Raw genomic sequence first — 21,793 nt, forward strand, 5'->3', positions numbered from 1 at the left:
AAAATGCTTATGAATTTTCATGCAAACCTTAAAAAAAGAATTCTCAAGGTTTGAGATGCACCAAACTTAAGACTGGAGAAATTCTCAAAGTTTGAGATGAACAATGAGAAACAGAGAAACCAAAACTGACAGATTCATCCCAACTCAACTGTAGAGCTGGAAAAGGTTAGGAAAGGGGAAAGCAAAATGATCTAGAGGCTGGAGCAACTCCCCTATGAGAAAAGGGTACAGTGTTTGGCCCTCTTTAGCTTAGGAAAAAAGATGGGTAAGGGGAAAGATGATAGAGAGGCATATAAAAGTATGCACGTTGTAGAGAAAGTGGATAGCACTAGAGCCTGGGGTCGTCCAATGAAGCTGAGTGATGTGAGATTCAGGAGAGAGAAAAGGAAGCACTTTTTCACACAGCGAAACTGGGATGAGGCATGGGTAACAATGGTATTATAAAGACGCACTTTATGATCCTGCATGTTCAGTGTCTGTATTTTAATAATCTAAAAATTAATTTGTTAATGAAATATGGTCATGCAGGCATAGAAGTGTAGCTGAAGAAGTACAGAAAAGGTAGTATGAGGAACATTCTCACTATTAAGACACTTTTTAATTAGGGTCCTGGGTGCTCAGTGGCTCTGTTTTCATATCAAGTCTGACAGATTACTTCTAAAAGGTTGGGCATACTGTATTTATTTTATGGCCCATGGAGGGATACAAGTTAGATGCAAGTTCAGCCTCTTGTTTACAGCGCCCTTTGAGTGTGAACAAAGGGTCACCGTCCTTGAGGTAGAAGACAAATGTAATGCTTTCTGCCTCCGTTATTGCCTATTCGTTATGCACTGAAATAATTTGACAAGCTTAGCCTTCCATCTGTGAAATCGCTATTTGGCTGGCTGATGATGATATGGCACGCAGCTTCATGGTTCTTTACTACTGCTAAATAGATGTGCTTCAGTATACATTGCCTTATTCAGATTACGCCTTTTGAGTACTTGCATACACAGCACCCTTTTCAATGTGGAGTCTTCACTTTGCATCATTGTACTGCCTCTGGCAAACATGTCCTGAGAGGAGCCACCATATAGGGTAGTGGGGGAAAATGTTAGCAACAAGAACCATCTGCACTGCTGAGATCACCAAATTATACTGTGGGCTGGAACCTGGATCTGCTTTGCATGGACATAAGGGCTCCACTCACACAAGGTGCCTCTGCCCAGTTTGGGGAGATCTCCCCTCACCCCCAGCACCACAGCTCACCTCATTCTGCAGGGTCCCTTGACTCTCTGTGTAGCATATGCAAGGGGGCTGGAGGGGTAGTCGTAGGGAGAGGGAGATTGCTTCCACCAGCCCAGGTGCACATGCCTAAATCTGGCTCCAGTTCCATGGCATCATTATGCCATTATGAATGAACTCCATTTTGAATGGCACTGTACATAGGAAGGCCGTTGGTCCATCTAGCTCAATACTGTGTACTCTACACTGAATGGCAACACTTCTCCAGGGTTTCAGATAAGCCCAACCTAGAGATGCCAGGGATTGAATCTGTAACCTTTTGCTTGCAAAGCTGGTGTTCTGTCACAAAGCTACTGGCCAGTCACTGCAGACACCGGCTAGAAGCCACATTGTGCAGGCTGAGTCCTAAATGTGCAGAATTATCCCATCCTCTTAAATGAAGTGCCTGTTATACGACCAATAGAAAATTACTATATCCATATAGTAAATACCCTATCCACCCTGGATGATGTGTGTCCCCCTTGAAAATCACCCCTGTACTGCAATCATGCATTTTAAAAGCCCCCATTGGGGGGAGGGCATTTTGGGGAGGGTGTGTGAGAGAGGCAGGGAGGTTGTGTGAGTGAGAGGTTCTGTGTGTTTCCTGTGTGTCTGAGAGAGAGATAGGCAGGGAGGGAGGGTGTGTGAAAATGGATGTGTGAGTGTTCTGTGTGTGTGTGCGTGTGTGTGTGAGAGAGAGAGAGAGAGAGAGAGAGAGAGAGAGAGAGAGAGAAAGGCAGGGTGGTTCTGTGTGAGAGGTTCTGTGCGTGCACGAGAGGTAGGGAGGTTCTGTGTGAGAGAGGTTCTGTGTGTGTGTGTGTGTGAGAGAGAGAGAGACAGAGAGAGACAGAGAGAGAGAGCGAGAGAGAGAGGGTGGGGAGAGGCAGGCAGGGAAGGAGGGTGTTGTGTGAAACTGGATGTGTGAATGTGGGGTGTGCGAATGGGGTCTGGGTAATCATGTTGGGCAGGATAGGCATACCAGCAGTGGGTGGCCCAGCCCACTTTGGGATGTGGGCCACCCACTTTGGAATGCGGCCCTGCCCACTGCTGGCATGCAACCTGTGACTTACTTGCCCAATGTTTTAATGTTGGGCAGAGCCAATTTGGCTCTCAGGCCAAAATCAGTTTCCCGCCCCTGATATAGAGCATTCCTCTCTTGTAGAAAAGAAGGGAAAGTCCCTGCATGCTCTCATTTCAGGATCACATTCACCACCAGATCGTTTGTGACAAACACTAAGCATTGCCACTGAAATTCTGACACCAAAATCCTTGTTTTGTAACCAAAATTACACTTTGGTGAACAGCTGAAGATCTGAAATGTTGAGAAATTTACCACATTACAAATCTGTACACCCCAATCCTTATCACATTTAGTCAGTAGTAAATCTCACTGATTCAAAATGTGACTTTCAAGTAGGTAAACTTAGTTAAAATATACTTGCTTACTCTAGGGCAGGGCTGAATCTAAATGGCCCCTGAATTTTGTGGACCCATTTGTGGGAGGTAAATTGGGGAGGGGGTGCATTTATCTGAGTATTTCAGGCAGAGTGAAATCCTCCATCAGGTTCAGAGGGTGGTTCAGGGTCAAATTAAATGATACCTTAATGTCATTTTCATTGAGGTGCTCTCTCAGTGTTGTAAACACATCTGACTGTTATGTTTTGTGTTTTACTTTTAGTTCTTTCTCCAGTCTAATCCATATTCAGACTTCCTACGAATTCTCTTGTAACATTTGGCTGAGCAACTTTGTGAAATTGGCACTACCTTGCAGAGCAGCCCTAGTCTGCCTTTCAAATTACAATAACTTTGGAGAGCAGAGCCAAAGGGGCTGACGGGAAATGAAGTTGTCTTTAGGAGCCTTGCAATGGCAGCAACCCCCAAGAGAACATTATTTCCCATCAGGCCTTTGGCTAAATCTACACATAGCAGTTATACCGTTATCATACCGTTATCATAACTATTGGTGCCCATTGGTGTCATGTGTACCAATGGTTATGATAACAGTTTGATAACTGTTTAACTGCTATGTGTAGATTCAGCCTTTGTGTTTGTATCTCAGCATTACATTACTCTCAAAGGATGACAGGAAGCTATCCATGAACTCAGAGGCTTATTCGGGAGAAATGTGATTGGATATTTAGTCAAAAACATGTAGAAAGAACTGCAGTCTGACTATCAAAGCATACTGCTAAGGGGTCAGTATAAGGAAACACACAAGTAAAAATATGGCAGCATATTTATGATAATGACTTTACCAGAACGTTTAGGTTGGCCCTCACTGTTAACAATGGAGAGTGTCTCCCTTTTTTCTTTGATTTTGTGGTGGCTGCCACTTTCCACTGGAACAAAGCATTATAGCGGAAACAAAATGACAGCTCTGCTGTTGCTTCCACCTTCAGCAATGCAACAAAAAAGGAAAAAGAGGAAGACACCCATGGCTACTGCTGATGTTGACCTTCCTGCCCCCAAAAAACAAAAACACCTGCCCCTGGTGATTAATTCTACAGCCCCTCGAAAGTTAAGAGAAATCTGTGCTGGGAGGGGAGCTCAAGTTTTGCCAGAAGTGCTCCTGTAAATACTTTCAGCTCAATGTCTCCTCAGGAAACTGTTCCTGGAATCATCCCTATCTACAATAGGCTTCCACTAGAAGAGAGAGCCTATGATTCTAGCTCAGGAAATGCAGAGCTGTAGTCAAGCCTGGGAAGCCCAGGATAAGGCCCCAATTTAGACTGCTGTAAACAAGTCTTAGAAGATCACTTTTTGTTCTCCAGCCAAATACTTGGTTAAGTGGTTTGTAGCTATAACCTTGTCGTGAACTCTGAATCCCAGCTGGAATCTATTCTGTCTCACTGAGCTATGAGCATGGTACCGGCATTTGCTTCAGGTTAAACCTGCTAGCAACATGAGACCCACCATGCATCTGTTTTGCAGGAAGCCAGGCATGACCTCCCTTGCTGCTTGTCCTGGTGGGGAGATGTCAACAGCAACTGTAAGAAACTGAAAACATAGAGATGATTAAGGCCAAAGGCAATTTAAAAGTCTTATTGAAAATGAAATCTGGAAAGATAAATTCCGAAGTGGATACTGAATGTCTGGGACTGAATGACCCTGATGAAGTTTTAATGGGGGCATTTTAGAATCCTTGAAATCAGTACATTTTTGCCCAGTGTGAAAGATGAAGAAAGCTACACATGTCTCTCTACTGGGTTCCCAGAAAACCTAGTTTCTTCCTTTTGATAACAGATCTAATAACTGTGGTCATCTATACTGTGAAATTCTGAACATGTATCACACTAAAAAAGAAATGCAGATTTGTCTGTATGTGTAAACATGAACTTTCAAGGTAGGATGGAAATAAACCTTTGGAAGTTAAGCTCACCACCCTCCTTTCTTAGCATAAGAACACAAGAACTGCCTTGCTGGATCATACCTGTAGGAAAGAGTTAAATGTTGCTTTTGCATTAAATAGGTCGCAAATGCTTTTGAGCAATAACTGAGCTGAGACAGGATGTGGCAATGTGTCTAAGGTACTTTGTGGTAAGAAACTTAAAATGAAGTTAGAAGTGTGGTTAGCTAAGCAGCAAAGTAGAAACCACATTAGAAAATTAGATAAAAAACCCAGAGTTAGGACACGTGGTTATAGAACTGCGTGTGCTTAAAGAGCTCATGAATATTATGTTACACACCCTGCATAGCTAATAAGGTCATTATAATGTACATGCGATGTATGTAAAGGGAGGGGAAACATGTCAAGGAGATAATGTGAATAGCCGGATCTGAAAGTTGTGAACCTTGGAGTACCTAGCCAATGGGGACACAAGGGAGGGACTCAGCGGCCAGGGAAAGAGAATAAAAACTGTGTGCTTTGATTGTCAGGTGTGCCTACTCAACTAGGACACCCACCTTTGCAAGCGTGCTTAATAAACATAGAGTGCTGCTTGAACGTGTGTCACGAAGTTATTTTACAGGTCATGGTTGGACAAACAAGTTTCTAACAATACCCCAAAGTTCTACTCCAGTATTCTTTTTCCAGCACCAGTAAGCAAAGTGTCTCTAGGCACTCTGCTTTTATATGTGACAGGCTTGGCATATTTGAGGTTTGTGGTACAATTTACAGATCTGTTACAAGCTGTACAAACTATCTATTTTGAAGTCTGAGGTCAATAAAGACTTAACTGGAAAACAAATATCAATAAGAAATAATTTTCAAAATTAACATGTTCAAAAATATACATTCCTCTTACAGTGACTCCTTCCAAATTCACATTTGAATATACTCAGAGAAAAGAGTTAAAATCTGACTCTGTTTTAATCACTTCTGAAAGGTCCATTCCAACAACATGGGAAATGCCACTCCTAATAATACTGCTTTTATGAGTTAGAAAAAACTGTCCTGCAAAAATAAATAATGTGAAGTTCTTTTTCCTGATAAAACATCTATGACAGATTTTAAACCTTGTAAACATTTGGAGAATATTAATCAAATTTCAGTAGCAGACAGAATGGCAATAAGCAGTTACCCCTCTGCCTATCCCAAAAAGTCACAGAGCCAGTTTTTCAGATCATGACACCATGATTATACCAGCTTCACCAGGTCGTGGTCTGTTTCTCGGTCAACTTCAATTGCTGGTTAATACCTTTGAAGCCCTAAGAGGTTCAGAACCAGAATACTTAAGGATCATCTCCTCCTGCATGATTAGGGTGGCCAGGTAAACTACTTTACAGATAAGAGTCCTCTATTTTGGAGTGCTGGCAAGGGACAGTCCTCTATTCTGAAGATATCCTCTATTTGTTGGGATATCCACTCCAAGTCTGGTTTAAAGTCAAAGAACCATAAGAAGGCAGAGCAGGAGCCTTGAAGTTGCCCATCAACAGTGAGCACCTGGACTGCAGACTGAGAAGCCCACACAGGCCACTTGGACATCTCAAATACGGTGAGGTGTACTGCATTTCTATATAAATCATAGTTCTTATTTCTAAATTTGCTCCTTTTCATATAAATTTGCACTTGTCAATGTTATACAAACTGGTGTTTCTTTTTTGAGTGATGAAATTCTTCATTTTTGGCAATGTATAAGTGGTCACCCTCTCCGTGATCTTACCCCTTTCCTCCCTCAGGTCATTAGGGGATGCTCTACTGAATGTTGCCCCATACTCAGAGGAATATTTGGTTCGTGGTTAAGCAGAAGAGAGCCTTCTCTGTAGTGGCACCCAGACTCTGGAGCACCTGCTGGAAGAAAGAGTTTGTCACTTCTCTGATGCTTTTTAGACACCAAGCGAAAGTCATTTTGTTCAGTGGGCCTGTGGTATTTTGGGTTCCTGAGCTTTTCTATGAATCTCTCTCCTTTGAGAACTGCTTACGTAGTTAAAGTGTTCATATTGTAAATATTTTTAAATGCTTATTTATTTATTTATTTATTTATTTCTATACCGCCCAATAGCCGAAGCTCTCAAAAATGCTGTTATGTTTTAAGTTACGTTGATTGCAACTTGCCCTGGAGCATCTGCATTATGCACCTGAAGGGCAAGATATAAATCAGGGGTGCTGAATCTCTTTCAGCCTGAGGGCTGAATTTCATTTTGGAGAAACTCTTGGGGGCCACATTTCAGAGGTGGGTGGGGCCAAAGGCAAAAGGGGAGGGGCCAAAATATGAATGTCTTGTAGCTTCAAGTTCTTGCTGCCAGTAACTGAGCCTTAGGAGAGGCATTTCAACCTTTGAGAATGGGGGAAACCACCAAATGATCGGTGGTCAAATAAAAGGTGGTGGGGGAAGGGGAAGTGATGTGGCTCTCTGGGGAACCCTGGACAGCCAAACTGGGGACCCCAGACCTGAGTTTCTGCATCCTTGATAAAAATATTTGAAATAAATAAAGCTCTACAAACTAAAATTGCTTTTGCCAGCTGGAAGGAGGGGAGGGAGAGAATTCGACACACAGCTCTCACACATGCTCCTGTTCATTCAGGACTAGAAGCAAAGAATTCTGACAGCTGCCTTCAAGCTCCTATCCAGTTTTTGCGGCCCACCTCCGAGTCAGCATTAGGAAATTTGACAGAAGTCCTGTCATATTATAGTGCTTCGTACATTCCCTCATTTTGCAAATGTGGACATGCGGGCTCTGATGGATGCCTTTGCATGAATCTTCATTTTAATGGCTTCTTGTGAACCGCTTCCTGTGAATCTATCACCTATTTAGTTGGATTTCCCCCCTTGACTTTGTCAGATTTTGCTCTCTCCACATCTTTTCCCATTGTCACACAGCCAGAGCTCCACCTTGCCCCAGCATTTGAATATTCTACAAATGATTTTTTTAGCTTGCTTCTGAATACCTGCATTGTTATCTCTAGTAGTAATTCCTTTATCTTAAAATTAGCTTCATATTCATCCACTTGTCCCAAGCTATCATTCAAGAGATCTTCAAGTCATACTGGCTTGGATACAAAGAACATTCATTCATTCATTCATTCATTTTTGATAACTTATATCTTGCCCAGGGCAGCATATAATTAAAATGATGATTTCATAATAGAGTCACAATATAAAAGCAAACAATGTAAGATACAAACAGGCACACAGCAGATAAAACCAATATTCACCACATATGTGAGCAGGTGCTTCTCATCCTGCAAGGGGATGTCTCCAATTTCTCCTCCTTTCCCTACTCCAGCCTGTAACCCCAATGCAGCATTACATACTATCCTAGAGGTTATCCTGACCTTCAGGAATAGCTTTTAGGAAAGTGTAAGAAGTTTCTGGTGGAAAGAGATGGCAGGAAATCCCCGCTATGCAAGTGGACCTCTGCACACAGTTCTTAGGATGCAAGCCATGATAATCCTTCAGTTTCATAGATAATTATTTTTATTTATTTATTCATTTATTTATTTTCTATACCATCCAATAGCTGAAGTTTTGTCTCTGGGTTTGTCAAAAAAAATTGTTCAGTGCTGTGTATGTTCTGCACCTCACTGAGATTGCTACTAAAGCTCAGAACATCCCAGACACCTTGGCTGAACCCTCGGAATCCCAAATTTCATTTGTTATTAGACATGCATCTAATCCTGATTAAGGAAGGTAAGCATATGTCAGCAAAAACACCAGAGGCTCAGCAGTGTTTGGTGAATTTGAAAACACATACCTGCCAACCTAGTTTGCACAAATGTATTTATATTATAGGATTTTTGTTTCCTAGGCACAGATTTCTGGATATTTTGCTAGTGAAACATAGGGTTTTTGAAGGGCGGGGGTTGGACTGGAGACATTCATCTATGATTATGAATTTGACTTGTGGGGAGGAGTTGTATCAGTAGAGTGCAGATAAGCAGTTTCTAGTCTGCCTTTTTTCATTGGCATGCAGATTAAAGCTATGAAAGAAAATGTTTTTTTTTAATTTTCTCTCTCTATAACAGCTTCACTTTTTGTCCTTCTCTTTGTCCCAAGCCCATGCATATTATATTAAAGATGATTGCAGAGTTTTGCTTTAGTACCTTGTCAAGAGTTAAAGTGTTGTATCAAAATTCTTGGGGCAGAACTTCAGTGGAAACTCTTCTGTAAAAAGAAACAAACACATCAAAACAAATGTAACACTGCAGATCCCCCCACACCATTCCCAAGAAACCTTGCATCTCTGATCAGATACTTTAACCTGGAGTCCAAAAAGACCTATTTGGGCATTTATAAAATTTGGGCATTTATCACTAACATGTGAGTGAAGCTGTGCTGTGTAGCCCTGTCCCTGACATTTTGCACTTTACACCCCGCCCCCAGCATCCATACCTACTGTGCAAATGTTTAGAGGGAAGGGCCTACGCCCAAACAGCTGCATGCTCATAGGCCTCCACACAAGCCAGACCCCTGTGCTATCTGGGTTTATTTATTTCTTTATTTAAAATATTTCTTGGCCACCTTTCAGGGCAGAAGCCCTCCCAAGGTGGCTTACAACAATAAAATACATAGAAACAATATTAAAAGTGATAAAAACAACAGTAAAATTCAACAATAAAACCAACAACAATGTTAACAACAGCAACAATAGCAGTCATATCAATAGAAAGCCAAGGTAAAATAATATGTTTTCAAGGCCTTCTTAAAAGTTTGCAATGACGGAGCATGGCAGACCTCTGAGGTGTGGGGCCACTGCAGAGAAGGCCCTCTCACGTGTGGTCACCCACCTGCCTGCTCTCAAATGAGTGGGTGGGCAAATGAGAAGGGCCTCTCTTTCTGATCTTAAAGTGCAGGCAGGCTGATACGGGTGTAGGCAGTCCTTCGTGTAACTTGTTCCCAAACCGTTTAAGGCTTTAAAGGTTAAAACCAGCACTTTGAATTGGGCTCGGAAATGCTCCAGTAACCAGTGCAGCTGGCGCAGTATAGGCGTTCTATGATTGAATTGCCTCACTTCCACTAATGCTCAGGCAGCTGCATTCTGCGCAAGCTGGAGTTTCTGAACCGTCTTCAAAGGCAGCCCCATATATAGCGTATTACAGTAGTCCAGCCTGGACGTGACTAGTGCGTGGATAACTGAGGCAAGGTCTGTCCTCTCCAGATAGGGCCACAGTTGGCGTACCAGCCTAAGCTGGTAAAAAGCACTCCTGGACACTGGAGCCACCTGGGCTTCCCCAGCTAGCTCAGAGTCCAGGAGGACTCCCAAACTGCACGCTTGGTCTTTCAGGGGGAGTGCAACCCCATCTAAGACCAGTTGTAAACCTCCATCCAAAGTAGTTGGTTTCCTAACCCAAAGTACCTCCATCTTGTCTAGATTAAGTTTCAGTTTCACCTCATCCGTCCCAAAACAGCCTCCAGACACTGGTTCAAGAGTTCCACAGCCTCCCTGGGATATGCAGATGCAAACAATGGGTTCCAGTTCACGTGGTTGGCTATGCATATACAGCTATACGACATTATATACAGCTATATATACAGCTGTATATACAGATAGATAGAGAGATAGATACGTACATACATACATACATACAGCTATAAGACATTACCTACTTGTTGACCCTTCTCTTGGACAACTGGTCCTGCCCTCTGGGGTAAGTCTGCAAAGGATCATATTTGCTCCAACCTTGTGACAGATCTATAGAAGAGAGCATGACTCTTTGTCAGCTTGGAATCATTTCAAATAGTGACAACCCACCCTGTTGATAGTCTGCTACTATCAAAGGATAAATCCTGTGCTATTCGAAATATGCCTTCCAGCACAAAGAGTTCTCTTTGCAATCATACTGCTGTTCTCAGAGGAGATTTTACACTAGATAAAGAGGTATTTTAAATGCATTAGGAGTAAGATACAATATAGGCTATTGTGACTTTTGTTGTATTCACACAGACATTTGTGTCAGCAAAATAGTCATGACTATGACCTGTTTAATGGTTCCACTCTCAATTTATAAAGACTAGAGCATAGCATTCATCCTGCATTGTGTGCATCTGCCACACTCATTTGATTTTATTTTTTAAAACAAGCAAGATCTAAAAAGTGTCCTGTGCAAGGATCAAATATGATTACTTAATGTTGTTGCAACACAACAACATTAAAAAATGTTGTTTTTTAAAATGATGAAAACTAAAAAAATGATGAAAACTAGGATGATGTGTTCTAAGTTTGTGGTCTTCAACCTCTGTTGTGGTATCAAGCAACAACCTCAACACCAAGAAAGAAGGAGAAGAGCCAACTAGGTCAGGAGGGCCAATGACACAGATGAAGGAGACTCCTAAGCCCAAGGCCAACATGGAAGGCCCTGAGACCTGCAGAGACTACAACCCTCAACCCCGAGTCTACTGAGGGGCCTTGGCATCTTCACCCCCTAGGGCAGCCTTCCCCAACGTGGTGCCAGGCAGATGTGTTGGGACCACAACTCCCATAATTCCCAGCCAGCAATGGCCATGCTAACTGGAGATTATGGGAATTGCAGTCCCAACACATCTGCAAGGCACCAGGTTGGGGAAGGCTGCCCTAGGGTGTCTCACTCCCCAGGGCCCATTCACCAACCCTGCAAGAAATAGCAGAACAACAACAGAGTGTGAGTGTGAGGCTCCAGGCCAAACTACTGCCCCCCGGACAATGGAGTGAAGCCTGGGAGGGGTAGTCTTTCACAAAGAGTATATAAATGGTCAACGACGAGGCATTGTCAGAAGTTGCCTAGTCTCTGTCCAAGGTCATAAAATCATAGAATAGTAGGGTTGGAAGGGGCCTACAAGGCCATCAAGTCCAACCCCCTGCTCAATGCAGGAATCCAAGTCAGAGCATCCCTGACAGATGGCTGTCCAGCCTCGTCTTGAATGCTTCCAGTGTGAGAGAGCCCACCACCTCCCTAGGTAATTGGTTCCATTGTCGCATTGCTCTAAGATTCAGGACATTTTTCCTGATGTTCAGCCGGAATCTGGCTTCCTGTCACTTGAGCCCATTATTCCGTGTCCTGCATTCTGGGATGATCGAGAAGAGATCCAGGCCTTCCTCTCTGTGGCAACCTTTCGAGTACTTGAAGAGTGCTCTCATATCTTCCCTCAGCCTTCTCTTCTCAAGGCTAAACATGCCCAGTTCTTTCAGTCTCTCTTCATAGGGCTTTGTTTCCAGTCCCCTGATCATCCCTGTTGCCCTATTCTGAACCATCTCCAGCTTGTCTGCATCCTTCTTAAAGTACGGTGCCCAGAACTGGACACAGTACTCCAGATGAGGCCTAACCAGTACTGAGTAGAGGGGAACTAGTGCTTCCTGGGATTTGGAAGCTGTGCTTCAATTAATGCAACCCAAAATAGCATTTGCCTTTTTTGCAGCCACATCACATGGTTGGCTCATATTCAGCTTGTGATCAACAATAATTCCAAGATCCTTCTTGCCTGTAGTGTTGTTGAGCCACATATCCCCCATCTTGTAACTGTGCATTTGGTTTCTTTTACCTAGGTGCAGAACTTGGCATTTATCCCTATTAAATGTCATTCTGTTGTTTTCTGTTCAGCACTCCAGTCTATCAAGATCACTTTGAATTTTGTTTCTGTCTTCCAAGTTATTAGCTATCCCGCCCAATTTTGTGTCATCTGCAAATTTGATCAGCATTCCCTTCACCTCCTCCTCCAAGTCATTAATACAAATGTTGAAGAGCACTGGGCTCAGGACTAAGCCCTGCGGTACCCCGCTCATTACCTCTCCCCAGTTTGAGAAGATCCCACTGAGAAGCACTCTTTGAGTCTGATTCTGTAGCCAACTGTGGATCCACCTGATGGTTGTTTCATCTAGCCCACTTTGAGCTAGTTTGCTTATCAGGATATCATGGGGCACCTTGTCGAAAGCTTTGCTGAAGCTGAGGTATATTACAGCATTCCCACAGTCCACAAGGGAGGATACTTGATCAAAAAATGAGATCAGATTCGTCTGGCAGAATTTGTCCTTGACAAATCCATGTTAGCTTCGAGTAATCACGGCATTGTTTTCAAGGTGCTTCCAGATGGATTGCTTTATCATCTGCTCCAGAATTTCCCCAGGGATTGATGTCAGACTGACTGGTCTGTAGTTCCCAGGTTCTTCCTTTTTACCCTTTTTGAAGATAGGGACAACATTAGCCCTCCTCCAGTCATCTGACACTTCCCCCGTCCTCCATGATTGCTCAAAGAGAATAGACAGCGGTTCTGAGAGTTCTTCTGCCAGTTCCTTTATTACTCTAGGATGCAGTTCATCTGGCCCTGCCCTGGAGATCTGAACTCATTCAAAGTAATTAGGTGTTCTTTGACCATATGCCTATCAATCTCAAGCTGCAATCCTGCCCCTTCAGCCTGTACTTGGCCTTTGCCAGGGGGGTCATAGACCGTCTTTTAACCATCTGTTAAATTTATCTAAAACAGAAGTGTTAAACCTCAGGCCTGTGGGCCACATCTGGTCTCAATCTGGCCCTTGGGGGTTTCCCATATTGCCACACCCCCATCCCCACACCCCACTCCCTTTCCCATAACCTTTATCCATTGATAGTAGCAAACAGGGTGAGTTGTGACTAGTTATGATTCCAAATTGTGCTTTCTGCTATAGCCCTGTCACAAGGTTAGAGCAAATATGATCCTTTAAAGACACATCTTAGAGTAACTTTCCCCAACCAGGCGCCTTCCAGATGTGTGGGACTACAACCCCCATTATCCCCAGATAACAGGGCCCTTGTGTGTGCTGGCTGGGGATGATAGGGATTGTAATCCAACACAACTGGAGATCATCATGTTGGGGAAGGCAGTGATATCATGACAGCAAGCTTCAGCCTTAAGGGGACTTCTGAATAATGACTTGTCAAGCCCTTACTGCCAGTAACTAAACCGTGGGAGAGGGATTTAAGCCTTTCAGAATGGGGAAAAACTGCAAAAACATCAGGGATGGGCCAGCAGCATGTCCCCGCACATCCCCTGCTTTGAGGCAGAGCCCTCTTGTGTATAATGCTTGAAAGGGGCTAATGTCTCTGAGGACTGTTGCATGTGTGGAAATGAATATATTCAACTCCATGTCGTTATGTAACAGTGGTGACTCCCAAGTAGGGATGTAAAAATTGTATACAATCTGTTCCATCTGTTTTTCATGGGTTGTCAGGTGCTTTTCGTTCCATCATCCACCCATTGATGGAATTGGATTGGGGGGGGGGTGTCTGAAATTGTGCAAATTCCCACAAAATGTGTAAATCCCCACAAAGTGCGCATTTTTATGCTTCAGCCTATGGGGGAAATGCACATTCCCCCCCCTTTTTTTAGTGTGTTTCTATGACGAAATTTCCACAAAATTCCTGAAGGTCAGAAAAATGGTTTGCAAGCCCGCAGAATCTGCCCGACAGGGAAGAAGCCAGTCTGCTGCACAATCATAAAAATCTAAACTCATTGTGGACTTCTCTGACATCCCTATTCCCAAGTGCCTTGAATAAACCAGTTCTTTGGGGGATACGTGTTGCAACTATTATCATCCCTTGCATTTTTTATGTTGTGTCGTGTGTTTGTTCCTTCAACCCACCACAAGATCAACCTTGTGCAGCCTGTTAACAACATCACTGGTACGTCAAGTACGGTTTTATTTTTAAAATAAATCTTATTCCCTATTTTAACACTATTCGTAGCCTTGCCTCCACCTTCTTTTGGGGCCCTTGTTCCTCATTATATTTCCAAACTCTGCTCTTCCAGTTCCAGCCAGCTGAAGATTACTTTCTCCTGTAAATGGCTGCCCATACTCTCTTGAGACTCCCTCCATGTTGGACAGCCTCCCTGAATGTGTGCTTGGTGCTACTTCTCTCCTTTCCTTCAAACACCTCCCGCAAACCCATCTTTTCCACATGCCTTTGGCTTATCCTCTTAATCCACATTCCCAGCTGCAGCACTGCTTTAAATATGTGTGCAAGCATTTGTGCACATTTTACCTACCCTGCCCTTGTCTCTCCCACACTCCTTTTGTTTCCACACTGTCTGTGGGCTACATTCAATGTCATGTTGGCGGGCATCTGCTCATGCAACAGGATTTCCCCTCACTTTCCTTTCCCGGGTACTCTTCCTCTGCATATCCCCCAAATCTGCTCCAGGAGGTCCCCCAACCCTCTTTCTCTCCCCTCTACCCCTTTGCCTTGCTTTCTCTTCCTGCACACTGAACTTCTGATCAGTAGCAGGTTCAGGAACAGGAAGGAAAGAACCTAGTGCCCTAACGTTTTTCTTTTTTAAAAATGTTTTTTGAAGGGGCAGGGAGTGAATTGCTTTGCTGGCGCAACACTGGGGATGCCTGTAAGGCAACCTGAACACTGATGGTGTGGTGGTGGTGGTGGTGGTGGTGATGATAATAATAATAGGGTTGCTACAATGCATAGAGAAAAGTGGCTGCCCACAGCATTGAGCTGACTTTGGGACAGAGTGAATGAAAAGAAGAAGAATGTTTTCATTGTATCAATTTGGTTTAAGGATATTTTTTAAATATTTTATTAATCTGTATTTATTTACTTACCTCAAACTGAGTTTTAAATGGCTAACAAGAATTGTTTTGGTACAAAGCTGAAGGAAATACAGGAGACAGACAAAGCCAGCTTCAAATATGGCAACCCTCCCTGGCAAGGAAGTTATCTAAACACTTAATCTTCTTAGAGGTAATCACATTACCATTATTTAGAGTTTTAAATTAAGATTATGTTTCAGTTCAAACATGACACACAGATGCCCTGTGCATGCAGGAGGTCAGATCACATCACCACAATGAAACCTTCTGACCTCTTGCCCTATGAATCTATGATAAATAGTTTCTTAATTAAGAAGCACATTTTTGAGAGACACCAGTTGAGATCCAAAAGCCATGCCTGGATTTCTCCACACACAACGAGCTTTTCCAGCCTCCTATATTGCATAGGGCCACTTCGTTACCTAACAACAAAAAACAATGGGTTTGCCATTGTGTTGTTGTTCAATGTTTTATGTTGCTTTAACATTGTAGATTTCCATTTCATATTGTATACTGCCCTGATATCAATTTTTGGAAGAAGGTGCAGTTATACATTTAAAAAATTAATAATAAATTAATAGATAAAATATACTCAACAGTGACCCACTGCAAATACCAGCTGTCCAATGAGTGTACCTGTATGGTACACATGTTTCCAAACAGCTGATAGTCTCAATCACACTTTGCATTGTTAAAGTCTTCAATATACCCCAAGAATTATAATGTGTGAACAGGGCCAAAGACATTAGTTCAAACAGTAAGTTGTAAACACTTATAGGGTTGTAGTCAAGTTTACAGAGCTTAGGATGGCAGATGTCAAGGCAAAATGTTGTAGACCATCTCTCAAGAACTGTCCCAGTAAGTTATTTATCATACAAACGCACCATAGTGCATTATGAAACGCCTTGTCAGGACAAGGCAAACAGAAACAGGTAAATTCTACATCACTTCTGAAAGGTGCTCATGTTTAGAAGTTTACAAGTGGGAAATGTTGCAGAATATTCCCACCCCCTTCAGGATGTACCCACATATAGTAAGTTTTTTTGAGGTTTGTTGTTGTTGTTGTTATGCTCAAATTTAATCCCCCTCCAAAAAGCTTGATATAGGTTTTGGGGGGCTTGTGCAGACCAGTTGTCTCTTCCCTCCCCTCACCTCACCTCCAGTTTCCTCCCCAACCCCACTCCACCCCTTCAATTGACTTCTCAACATTCTGTAAGCCCTGAGTGTTCAAAGGTCTTGTGAGGTTGTGAGTGTGGGTTTTAATTCTTTTAATTAAGAAAAAAGGCCTGCAACTCCCAGCATGCAGGAGCCAGCCATACTGGCTGGGGCATGCTGGGAGTTGTAGGCTTTTTCCCATCTAAACATGAATAGGATTGTGCCTTTAATTTACACAACAACTAGGTCGGGAGAATCCCTCAAGTATGTAGAAACCATTACCCTATTTTTGGTTGGCCCATTTCACTTCCAGACTAATAGGCACTCGATCACCTAGGTTCACTATTAAAGGGAAAAAACACAATGTTTGCAGAAGTACAAAAAAATCTTTAGGAGAAAACCTTGGGTGGGAAGACCCAGAAACAGTCCAATATGGACAGTAAGCAATGCTGACTATCTTTTGGGAGGGGGAAAAAATGAACATCGGGCGAGAGGAGGAATGGAATGGAATGGAATGGAGTCAATCAGGGTTAAAATGTGTCATTTTGATTGACTTGTACTGTTTTTGATGTTTTTGCTTTTATTTTATTAATGTTTTATTGTTTTCAATCGTTGAACACCGCCTTGATGGCTTTTTAGCAGATAAGGTAGTATATAAATGCTAATCATAAGTAATAAAAATAGTAATAATAATAGTAATGATGATGATGATGATGGAGTGGCTGGAGAAGGAGGAGGGAGGAAGAGACAAATAAATATAAAAAGGGTAGGAAGAGTCATCTCAGTCTCTGACTAGATCATGTTGTGGTTCACACTGACAAGCTATTTTTAAATGTCTCCAGGGATGGGAGGGATGGCAGCCCATAGAAACCAATAGAGAAATCCAAGATTTTACTGAAGCTGGAGTGGGCACCAGTGTGTCTGCTCCCCACCCTCTCCCACACACACTGCAAACCCTCTGAAACAGCCCAGTGAGGACTGAGCATGCTCAGTGGGTACATAATTCTGATTGGCTGTTGTGCGGTAGGGTAGGGGACAGAAAACTGAGGAAAGATGGAGAATAGAACTGAGTGTCTAGAACCCTGAACAGAAGAAGTCCAATATTTTGTTACAGGGCTTACTTTATAGGTTTCGAATTTTCATCTGTACATGAACCATTTTAGTACCATCTCAAACACTTGTCTATAACTCCTTACGTTTTATATGAATGACACCCTTTAGAATATAAAATAAATGACCTTCCCAGGCACAGATAAAATAAATTACAAGGTTTGTATTGACCCAGTAAGTGTAAAATACAAATCTAAAACCCATTTGTGGTGGTGATCTTGTAAGTAGTGTCAAATTCCATTCTCTACTCAGGCTAACGTGTAAAATATATTTGCCAGAGTTTATTGGCAAATGGAAATCACACATAAGTGGATATCTCTGTTTAGGCTCGAGATCACTTTGTTCTAATTACAACTGATTTATCAGTTCACTTCAGGGAAGTCTCCAGCACACTTTAGTACAGTTGTTTTCATCTTACAACATAAAAGTATGTCCTGTACAACACTATCTCTGCAATGAAGAAGAAAAATAGCTATTATATGTCAACAATGAACCATCTGTTACATGCCCAAAGAGATTAGCCAATCGAAGCCATGAATTTTTGAAATCAGGAGGAAAATGTTATTTATTACAGTATGTTAATACAGTTTCTTTCCCTAATAGTCTCTCAAAGTGTGCATAGGTTATTATAACAGCATTTTAGGAAGAGCACAGTTACATTTCATGGGCTATTGCTTATTTTAATGAGGGTTTGTTTTATTAACAGAAGCAAACACAAATTTTCCTGTATTGTCATGTGAGTTATAGTAGCCATATGCCTATGAGGAAAATTCTTGGGCTATGTTCCCACCTCAGTATTTTGCCAGGTTTCCACTGGGCTACTCCAGAGATGGCAACAATTCTAGAAGTCCTAAACCACAGACCCTCTGATCCTCCTCCACTGGAAATAATGATACAGTGCTGAAATTCACCATGCATTTGGTGCTTTTACCTCAATGGCAAATGTTTTGAGGAAAATCTTCAGCTACAGCATGTACAGCCACAGGGCTGCACAGCAAACAGAACATGGATGAAATTGCCAATTTTGGTTTCTCTCCATTTCACTTTTTCCCCCCCAGTATTAAATTTGTTTCATCCCATTTCCACATCAGTTTGTGATTTTTTAAAAGTCTGCATGGAAATCCATAGGCATTTTTGTGTGCCTTTCTCCTAATATATGCATTATTGTACATAACTTTGCATAATGTACGCATTTTTATTTGCAAACCATTTTCCCTAATATAATAATTTTTGTACATTATTTTCACTGATGTATGCACTTTTGTGCACACTTTCCCCAAATATACACATTTTGTGTTGAACTGCATTGCAAAATTTGGAGAAGTGTGAATATTGAAGGATAACTGTGTTTCACTGCACAGATCAGTTCGGGAAGTGTGCATTAGGTAGCTTCACATTAAAATGCGAACTGAACAGCAGCAGCTTGAATCTGGAGTCAGTGGGAAGTATACGTGCTTTACTTGCAACAGGTTCCAGGTTCTATCCCTGACATCAAAGAGGCCTCAGGTAGCAGGAAAGGCCTCTGCCTGAATCCCTGGGGAGCCAGTTAAAATAGTAGTAAGCTCAAAGGATCAAAGATCTGGCTTCAGTATAAGGGGCCTTCATATGTTCAAGGACAGCAATCTCTGACAAGTGGTTCCAAACCAAGCTTTGTCCACCCAATGTTAAATGATATGCTAAAACACTGAAAACTCCTTTGCCTCCTTTTCTACTGCTATCACATAGAGAGCAATATGAAGCTCTCTGATGGAGGGCTCTGATATCGGAGCCTCCAATCTATCCTAAGTCCTGCCGGGCTCTTGCTGGCAGAGCAGAAGAGAGCAAGGAGTGTTTTTTTGAACTCCCCCCTCACACACACACACCTCTGTGGGATTTTGCAGATGAAAATGAATTCCCTCCCACTGCAAGCAATGGTCTAAATGTCCCCTATGTTGGGGTGGTGGTGGTGGTGGGCTGGGAGGTCTGTGCTCCCTCTGCACTCACTGGCATACCCCAATGTGCCTCTTTCCCTCCTCCCCGAAGTCGAAGTTCTGGCCTTGGAGAGGAAGCCACCACAGAGGAGGGACACCACCACCCCCCCCGAACCCTGAGGGCAAACCTCTCTCTCCACCCTCAGAGAAGGAACTCCACCATATCCTGTAGTTCATGGAGATGAAGGCTATCAATGGCTTCTAGTCTTGATGGCCATATGCTACCTCCAGTATCAGAGGCAGTATGCCTGTGTACACTAGTTGCTGGGGAACATGGGCAGGAGGGTGCTGTTGCACTCATGATCTGCTTGTGGGTTTCCCTTGGGCATCTGGTTGGCCACTGTGTGAACAGAATGCTGGATTAAATTGACTTTGATCTGATGCAGCATGGCTGTTCTTGTGTTCTTATAGCCCCTGGAACATCCTCCCAGGGACCATAGGATGGCTCTCTTAAGGAGATTTTCAGCCTTTTAAACACTACCTTTTCTATCTATGTGGTCTGATGAAAAAAAAATAGACATGTTTTATTCCTAAAAAATCCCTGAAGCATTGCTGAGGGTTTCTGCATTACCCCAACTACATAATCCTTTCTGCAGGCTAAAAGACTGTCAATAGACTGCTTCATAAAATAATGAATGTTTGCAGTAATAATTTCATGGGTTGGCTGCAAGTTAATAGCCTTTATTTCCAGTGTAAGTTCCTGAGAGGTAGCCTGGTAAACAATGTTATATATTATATATCTAAAATGTATTATGTTAACAACGCTACTTATTTTCTGGTTTGATGAACATGTTGTATGTCTGTGTACAGCAAACACGAGGAGGGATATTGTACAAATTTACAGCAAATTTTAACAGCCCTTTTAGAAATGATCCTAACAAAGGGGAAATTCTGTTCAATTTGATCTCTCTCTTTACCAATCTGTCTAATTTGTATCCCACCCTTCTTCCAAGCTGTTCTGAACATGGGATTGGATCCAGAGAAAGTTATTCATGCTTTAGTCCCATTGGAATCAGTTAGTCATGACCAACTTGTCCCATTAATTGCAATGGGACTAAAATATGATTAATTTCTCAGAATCCAACCCATGGTATTTGTGTGTTTGTGGGGTTTTTTTCCTATTTAGGTTCTGCTGAGAAAAAGTGATGGATACAAGGTGAGCATTGTAAGCATTTTACACTACAATCCTACGTATGGCTACTCAGAAGTCCCAGGTTTTTGCATTGCAGCCTGCTTGCTTGCTTGCTTGCTTTATTTATTTATTTGATTTAGATCCTACTTTTCATCTGAAATCCTTAAAGTGGCTTACAACATTTATGAGATGCAAAGGATACTAATCAATCTGTTCGGTTTTAGTGTTTATAACACTAGGTGATCACAATATAACAGAGAGAAAATATCCAATGTACTACAAAAGTCCAAGTGGACAAATTAAATACTGATCAGAGGAAATGATTAATAAATCCAAAGCTAACTAACTTAAACTAAAGATAGAATTAAATGATACTGGTTTCCAATTAAAACATACAAGGCTAAAATTAAAAAAAAAATAAACCCCTCCAGTGCAACCATTCACATCTGCCTTATAAAAACTGGCATAGATCTTAGCTAGTGCTATTAAAAAACTAGCAACTCTTCTCAAAATCTTTAAGTCCTTATTAAAAACCAAGAAGTCTATGTTCTGACAGACTGACCAGTTTGTTCCATGTTTTAGAGCAAGTCAACAAGATATTTTTCTCTAATATCTTACATCATTGAAGAATTAAACAAATAATGATGAAGATCCTCAGCCTCATTTGACCTACAATGTCACAAAAGCAAAGGATACATTAAAAATATACTTTTTGAAATGAAATAAAATGAAACCAAACCACTCCAGATGGACCGGTAGCCTGGTGATATCTTTGCCTCTGCTCCTCTCCCTCCTGTTCCTTCCCACAGGGAAGCTGGTAGTAGTGTGGTGGAGAAGATGGCCTAGTAGAAGCTGGTGCCTCTGTCTTCTTCACCAGCCCCACCATCTGTCCAGCTATTCTTCCAACAGGGCAGCTGATGTGGCGGGGACGGGGGAAGCAACAATCCAGCTGGAACAGGAACCTCCTGTTGTCTCTACCTGCTTCCTACTGTACCCCAGAAATTAAAATTAAACACAGCCGCCCCACACACACACTCACACATGAGTTTCATTATGTGTTCTGCTTTACATCATTGGCTGGGTTCACACAACATGCTAACCCATACTCCGTGGTTGAATCTTAGTTGTTGTTGAACTGTGGGCTCTTGTTGAACCATGGGTTATCGTGTGGTCTGAACACAGCGTCTTTTCCACAGGGTGGCTTGCTAACTATGCAGTGCAGTTATTTTTCTTG

General features: G+C 42.3%; 1 long non-coding RNA gene across 1 annotated transcript in view; it reads right to left on the reverse strand.

Moving 5' to 3' along the window:
* Positions 1 to 3,483: 3,483 nt before the first annotated feature.
* The window catches only part of LOC146349707 (uncharacterized), a 38,225-nt gene continuing 19,915 nt past the window's right edge, over positions 3,484 to 21,793 (reverse strand). Inside the window, exons 2-4 of the long non-coding RNA XR_014789062.1 lie at positions 8,747 to 8,807; positions 6,366 to 6,490; positions 3,484 to 4,260 (exon numbers count right to left, since the gene is read on the reverse strand). This is a non-coding gene — a long non-coding RNA (uncharacterized LOC146349707). The remainder of the gene's footprint in view (positions 4,261 to 6,365; positions 6,491 to 8,746; positions 8,808 to 21,793) is intronic.

The sequence above is a fragment of the Heloderma suspectum genome, chromosome 3 (genome assembly GCF_057233095.1).
Source record: "Heloderma suspectum isolate Gila_16-S chromosome 3, 16-S_ref, whole genome shotgun sequence".
NCBI classification, from domain to species: Eukaryota; Metazoa; Chordata; class Lepidosauria; order Squamata; family Helodermatidae; genus Heloderma; species Heloderma suspectum.